The sequence below is a fragment of the Octodon degus genome, unplaced genomic scaffold (assembly GCF_000260255.1).
Source record: "Octodon degus isolate 3935 unplaced genomic scaffold, OctDeg1.0 scaffold00017, whole genome shotgun sequence".
In the NCBI taxonomy this organism is placed as follows: domain Eukaryota; kingdom Metazoa; phylum Chordata; class Mammalia; order Rodentia; family Octodontidae; genus Octodon; species Octodon degus.
Window position 1 is genome coordinate 10,881,007 of NW_004524593.1, and position 7,694 is coordinate 10,888,700.

The window sequence follows — 7,694 nt, forward strand, 5'->3', positions numbered from 1 at the left end:
CCTTGTTTTGCAGACCAAAGTGTAGAGATACGAGAGGCTGAGGCGGGAGGATCGCTGTGAGTGTGACTGACCTGCACTACATAGTGAGTTAAGGCCTTCCTGAACTGCGTATTGATACAGAACTTCACCAAACAAAATAATAAGTGAAAACCAGCAAAGTCATGATATTATATTTATTTTAGTATTTATACATGTATATTTTAAGGCTTTATAAACCCTTCCCACACTCTTACCTTTCCCACACTTTTAAAAACACGTCTAAAAAATAAAAACATAAAATAAAAACACTTCTCATGTTCCTAACCATTTGCTAAGCTCATAAACCTACATAATTTTAACAACATATATATCCTGTACAGTACTACAAAATCCTGTGATATAGCAAAAAAATCTGAGATAAATAATTTAGATTAATATTTTTTAAAAACCTGTGAAACGGTGAGTCTGCGAAAGTCAAACCACTTGATAGCAAGGAACTAGTGTATATGTATCTGGTAAAATTCTGTTAGTGGAGATTACACGCAGGCTTTTGTACGTGTTCTGAAAGTGAGCTGCCTCCAAGTGGTTTTTATTTTGAGACAGGGTCTCACTGGGTTCCTGAGGCTGCTTGGAACTTGCCACCCTCCTGCCTCAGTGTGCTGTGGAGGGTTTGTACCTGTGGCAGTTACCTGGCAGCTTTGTGGAGAGTGGAGCTAGAGGAGGTTGGGGAATAAGGGAGATGCCAAGAAGCCCCAGAGGAGCTTATCGGGACTCCCAGATTTCAGCAGAGAAACTGGTACAGCGTCACACAGATGGCACCCTATGACAGAAGGCCACTGCTGTGGCTCCTGGAGCTGCGCTCTGTGGACCTAAGGCAGCCAGCGGGTGAGTTCTAGTGCTGCAGGCTCGCAGCAGCTTGGCGAAGGCTTGCCACTGCCCTGCCAAGAAACTAAAGCCTAATTCCTCTTGAGTTCATCTTATCTACAGGCTCCCCGATAGGAGGTAGTCCTCTAGAGAAATCTGAGCCCGGCACTGGGGCACGTCTGCAGGTCCAGCACTGCAAAGGCTGAGGTCGGACTGTGAGTTCCAGGCCAAGGCCCACTGAGTCATCATAGTGAGTTTGTAAAAACTGTATTGTAAAATAAGACTAAAAGTTCTTTGAAAACAATTTTTTTTTGAGATAAGGTTTCACTGTGTGGCCCATGCTGGCCTCGAACTCAAGGCCATCCTCCTGCCTCAGCTCTTGAGTGTTGGGATTATAGAAGTGTACCACCACACCTGGCTAGAAGTTAATTTTTTATTTTATTTTATTATTTTTTTATTTATTTTGTATTTTAGGGAAGGGTCTATAGGGTGTTCAGGGTCTCACTACTAGATTGGACTCATAGTGATCCTCCTGTGTACAGCCTTCCAAGAGCTGGGATTACAGCCGCGCACCACCATGCCCAGTCTCAATTGCCATCTCAGCGCGCCCCAGGGGCAGGGCCGGAATGGCAGGCCTGGGGATCGAACCCCTGGCCCCTGCACCTGCTTGCAGGTGCTTTAATCCACTGAGCTATTTGGCCAGCCCTTGAAGTTCATTTTTAAAAGAGAAATTTGCACTTGAGAAAATCACTCATGTCCTGTGCAAATCTAGAGACTGAACATTACATGTATATGAAAATATATAAAAATTGTACATAAAATAGAATTGGGTAGTTGTTTTGAACAACAGAAGAGACATATATACATATATTTATATGCAAATCTATGAATATATCCTCATATAATACAAAAAATTTGTTTATTTAAAAAATGTATTATCCAAAGAGAATACAACATAGTAAAAAAAAATTGAAATGATAAAGCACTTCACCAAACAAAACAATAGGAATTCAACAGTGGTTGCTGTGTTGCATTAATGTCTTTGTATTAGCTGTTCAGATTATCAGACATAAGCATGTAAAATTGGTTTAAAAAAAAAGGATAAAGAATTTAAAAGGACAGGAAAAAAAGTGGAAGCATTAACTGCTCCTCTCTGTAGACCAGCAGAAATGAGCAGTGCAATTATCCAAGCCATCCTGTATACACACATAAATATGTCTCTCCCCCGCTGCAGTCCTATTCCTCAGGCCAGGTTTCCTTCCCTTGGAACAAAACCTTTCTCTTTCACAGTCCCTGTTGTATCTTTCAGATTTTACTTACTCTTTCAGGTTCTTACACTAGCAAAACAGTACGATGTTTGCACATATGGGTCTGATTTATTTCACTTATGAGTAGGGTTTCTAGTTGCATCCATTTGCCTATAAAAGTCTCAAACATCTTTTTTATGGGAGAGTAATATTTCATTGTGTAAAAAGTACCACTTTTTAAATACATTCCTCGGTTGATGGACATTTGGGTTGTTTCTAAGATTTAGCTATGACAAATCGTGCTGCTATAAACATGGGCACACAAATTTCCATAGTGGTTTTACCAGTCTGTATTCCCATCAGCTGTGGAGAAGGGTTACTTTTTCACTACAGCCCCTCCTGCGCTTGTTTTTGGTTGACTACTTGATGAACAGCCATTCTTTCTGGGCTGAGATGAGTCTCAGTGTTGTTTTAATGTGCATTTCTCAAGTGACCGATGATGCTGAACAGTTTTTCATATGTTTATTTGTCATTTATATTTCTTCATCTGAGAAGTATGTGTTTATCTCAGATGCCCATTTTTGAAGGTTTTTTTTTTTTTTTTATGGCTCAGGTTGCCTTCAGGGCATTTCAAGTATGGCTTGAGGATCTGGGGATTGAACCCCAGCAACCTGAGCCTGACTGCTCTGTTTAAGCAGTCACTTAAAGAACTGTGCTAATGGGCAGGCCCCCAGATGCCCGCTTTTGGTTTGTGTCTTTCAATTTTGGGGTCCTCATTTTTAAAACTTCTTTATATGTTCTGGATAGAGGTCCTTTGTCTGAGGAACAGTTTGCTATAATTTTTTCCCAATTCTTTTTGTTTGTTTGTTTTACTCCATTGGTGATTTGTTTTGATGTGCAGAAACTTTTGCAAAAGATGAGATCCCAATTGTTGATTCTTTGAATTATTTTCTATGTAGTTTGGTTTTTGTTCATGAACTCCCTACCTATTCTTGTCTTTAATATTTCTACCTACCTTTTTCTCCAGAAGATTTAGTGTTTATGTTTTAATATTTAAATCTTTGACCCATTTTGACTGTAGGTTAGTGCATGGTGACAAACATGGGTCTAATTTTCACTTTTGGCATGTGGAAAGCCAGTTTTTCCAGCACCACTTATTAATAGGCTGTCTTTTTTCCAGTGAACATGTTTGGCTCCTCTGTCAAAGTTAAGTGACTGTATTTGCAAATGTCTGCATCTTCCAATCTGTTCCATTGATTCTTAGATCTGTTTTTTTTTTTTTTATCAGTATCATGCTGATTTTATCATAGTAGCTTTGTAGTATAATTTCAACCCAGGGATTGTGATTCCTCTGGCCTTTCCTTTGTTGCCCAGGATTGCTTTTGCTATTCTAACTCTCCCCTGGTTCTAGATGATTTTTAAGAATGTTTTCTCTAGATCTGTGAGGTATACTAATGGTATTTTATGGAGATTACATTGAATATGTACAACAATTTTCAGAGTGTTGCCATTTTCACAATGTTGGTTTTCCTTATCCAGAATCAAGGAATATCTTTTTATTTTCTGAAATCTCCTTCAATCTCTTTTTCTCACAGTACTGTTATTTTCATTGTATAAATCTTTTGCTTCTTTTGTGAGATTGATTCCTAAGTGTTTCATTTTTTGGATGTTACTATGAAAGGTGTGGTTTCCCTAATTTCTCTCTCCATGCATTTATTTTTTGTGTACAGAAATATTGATTTTTGAGTGTTGACTTTGTATCCTTCTACATTATTGAATTTGGTTAGTAAACCTATAGGTCTCTTGGTGAAATTTTGAGGTCTTCTATATAGAGTATCATGTCATTTGCAAATAATGATAATTTCACTTCTTGTCCAATCATTATTCCTTTTTTTTCCCTCTGTCTTAATTGCTCTTGCTAATGTTACCAGAACTATACTGAATAGGAGCAGTGACAGTGGACATCCTTGTCTTGTTCCTGATTTTAAAGTGAGGGCTTTCAGTTTTTGTCCATTTAGTATGATGTTGGCTGTTGGTTTGTCATAGATGGCTTTTGTCAGGTTGGTGTGAAGACCATCTATTCTGATTTTGTGTAGGGTTTTTATCAGGAATGAGTGTTGGACTTTGTCAAGAGCTTTTTCTGCATCTATTGAGATGATCATGTGATTTTTTTTCCTTTGGCTGTGTTGATGTGGTGTATTATTTTTATAGGTTTGCATATATGGAACCATCCCTGAATTCCTGGGGTGAATCTCACTTGGTCATGATGTGTAAGTTTCTTTTTTGTGCGTGTATCTGGTCCAGGGTCTCACTACGCAGCTCAGACTTGTAGGGATCCTCCTGTTTTCAGCCTCCCCAGCACTGATCTTTTAGGTGTGTGCCACCATGCCCAGTCTTAATCTTCTTAATGATTTGCTGAACTCTATTTGCTAGTATTTTATTGAGGTTTTTTTTTTTTTTTTTTTTTTTTTCAGTATCAGGGAACAAACTCAGGACCTTGTGCTTGCCAGGCAGGTGCTTATGCCACTGAACTCTATCCTCAGTTTATTGAGCATTTTTTTGCATCTATGTTCATTAGGGAGATTGTCCTGTAGTTCTCTTTTTTTGGTTGGGTCTTTATCTGGTTTTGCTATTGGAGTAATAATATGTGTCTCCAGGAACAAGTTTGGGAGAATTCCTTTCTATTCAGTTTTATTGAAGAGCTTGAGAAGAATTGGCATTAAATCTCTAAATGTCTGATAGAATTAAGCTGGTGATCCATCAAGACCTGGACTTTTCTTTGTTGGTAGGGTTTTTTATTATTATTATTACATTTTCAGTTGCATTCACTGATATTGGGTTATTCAGAATTTTTTCTTCTTGATTCAGCTTTGGTAACTCATATGTACCTAGGAAGCTCTCCATTTCTTTTGTGTTTTCCATTCTTTGAGAGTAAAGATTTTGAAAGTAGGTACTGATGATCTTCTGAATTTCTATAGGGTCTGTAGTGATTGTGCCCTTTTCATTCCTTTTTTTTGCGAAACCGGGGATTGAACTCAGGCCCTCATGCTTGCCAGGCAAGTGCTTATTCTACTGAGCTATCTCCCCGGCCACCTTTTCATTCCTTATTGCATGAATTTGAATTTTTCTTTCCTTTTGATAAGGTTGGCTAGGGGTTTATCAATTTTATTTGTTCTTCAAGGAACCAACACTTTGATTCATTAATTCTTTGTGTTGTGTTCTTTGTCTCCATTGCATTTATTTCTACTCAGATCTTTATAATTTCTTGCCTTCTTGGGCTTTGGGCTTGACTTGCTCTTCTTTTTCTAGGAACTTGAGGTGTAACATAAGATTGTTTCTTTGGGCTCATTCTGTTTTCCTGGTGTAAGAATTTACAGCTGTAAATTTCCCTTTTAAGACAGCTTTCATTGCATCCCACAGGTTTGGTAAGTGATAGCTTCATTTTTGTTTGACTGTAAATATTGTTTAATTTCTTCTTTAATTAAACTGTGACACATTGATTGTTTAGGAGGTTGTTATTTAATTTCCATGTGTTCATGGAATTTTTGCTGTTTCTTTTGTCAATAATTTCCAGTTTCATTACACTATGGTCAAATAATATGCATGACAAAATAATTTCAGTTCCTTTGCATTTACTTGAGCATGCTCCATGTGCTAGTATATGATCTATTTTGGAGAACATCCCATATATAGTTCAGAAGAATGTGTATTCTGATATTGGTTGGAACACTCTGTAAAGGTCTACCAAGTCCATTTCTTCATAAGTTTGGGTTAGTTCTGTTATTTCTTTGCTGATTTTTCGCCTGCTTGATCTATCTCCTTGTGACAATGGGGTATTAAAGTCCCGCATTACAATAGTATTATTGCTCATTTGATTTTTTCATGTCTGTTAAATTTTGTCATAGGTTCTACATTGGGTGTATGTATATTTATGATTGTTATCTCTTTTTCGTGCAGTTTTCCCCTAACAAGTATATAGTGACCTTCTTTATCCTTTTAATCATTCTTCTTTTGAAGTTGACATTGTTAGCAACCGGAATAGCTAGCCCTACTTTTTTCCGTGTTTCTGTCACATGAAGTATTGTCACCCATTTTTGACTTTCAGTCTATGAATTTCCTTTTGAGTTAAATGTGTTTCTTGTATACAGCATATGATTGGAATTTTGTTTCTTGATCCCCTCTGCCAGTCCGCTTCTTTTGATTGCTGAATTAAGCCCATTTACATTGATGGTTATAACTGATATCTATTGTCTTATCTTTGTTATTTTCCTGCTGTAGGTTCCCTACTTTCTTCCTCTGTTTAATTGTTCGCTCTTCTTGGTGATTCCTTTCTGTTGTACTTTAAGTTGTGGTCATTTCTGTCCTTTTTTTTTCTTTTTTTCTTCTGTATTTAGGACAGGGTCTACAGGGTCTCACTATGTAGATCGGACTCATAGTGATTCTCCTGTTTTCAGCCTCCCAAGTGCTGGGATTACAGGTGTGCACCACAATGCCCAGTCTCAATCGCCCTCTCAGTGCGTCCTGTTGTCCTGTCCAGCGGGTCAGTCAACGAAGGTCACCTGGGAGAAGAGTGGGGAATGGAGGAGGGGACAAAGGACAGGAGACACTAGAAATGGAGACAAGACAGGAGAGTCTGATCAAGTCTTGTTTATTCAGGGGAGGTGCTGGGTATATAAAGGGAGTGTAGGAATGAGGAAGTCTAGGCTCTTGATGTCAGCAAGTATCTAGGCAACGGAGGAAGGTCCCTCCCACCCCTGGGGCATAGCACGTGATTCATGGGGAATGGGCAAGGCGGGCAGGAACAGAAACTTAACTCAGCAGGGGAATGGAAACTTAAGAAAATGGCTGACACTATTATAAAATGGATACCACTTAACGGCTCCCCACAGGTCCCCCTTTTTACTTTAACTCCAAAGGCCGTTACTCCTTGAGGGGACTGTGCCTGTCTTGGGTCAAGATGCTTTTACATGGGGCTGAACCAGACCTTTCCCATCATAGGAAAGCAGGGCAGCAGAAGGCCCAGTTCCTGTCTTAGGTGGTGGTCGGTACCGCATGTGAGCCTCTAGTTGCCCATCTCTGGCTATCCAGTCCATCACACCAAGGTGAGAAAATCTCTTTACCCAGATTGGGCATCATCGCAGTGTACTCTTTTGAGTTCAGCACAACTTTCTCTGTTGGCCATCTCAAGCTTATGGTAATGGACCTGTATGGGTTGCATTTTAATGGCATCCAATTGTTGTTTAATGAAAGTCATCAGCCTATTGAAAAGACATAGTTCTATTGATAAAAGTGTTAATAGTCCAATCAAGGGTCCCAATAGGGGGGAGAAGGTAGGCCAGTATTCCATTCCATGCACTCTAGAAAGGGTTTTCAAATAGCTCTCTTCTCCTCTGAATAAGATCTTCTTGAAGTCTCTTTATTTTATCTCAAACAATACTGAACTTGTTTGCGTAGAAGCAGCAGCGTTCCTGTAGAGCCAAGCAGATTCCTCCCTGCTCTGCTGTTGGAAGGTCTAAACCTCTCCTATTTTGCAAGACTACTTCTGCTAATGAATCTATTTGGTCTTGGATATCTTGGATAGTACCAGACAGTGTTTGAACATCA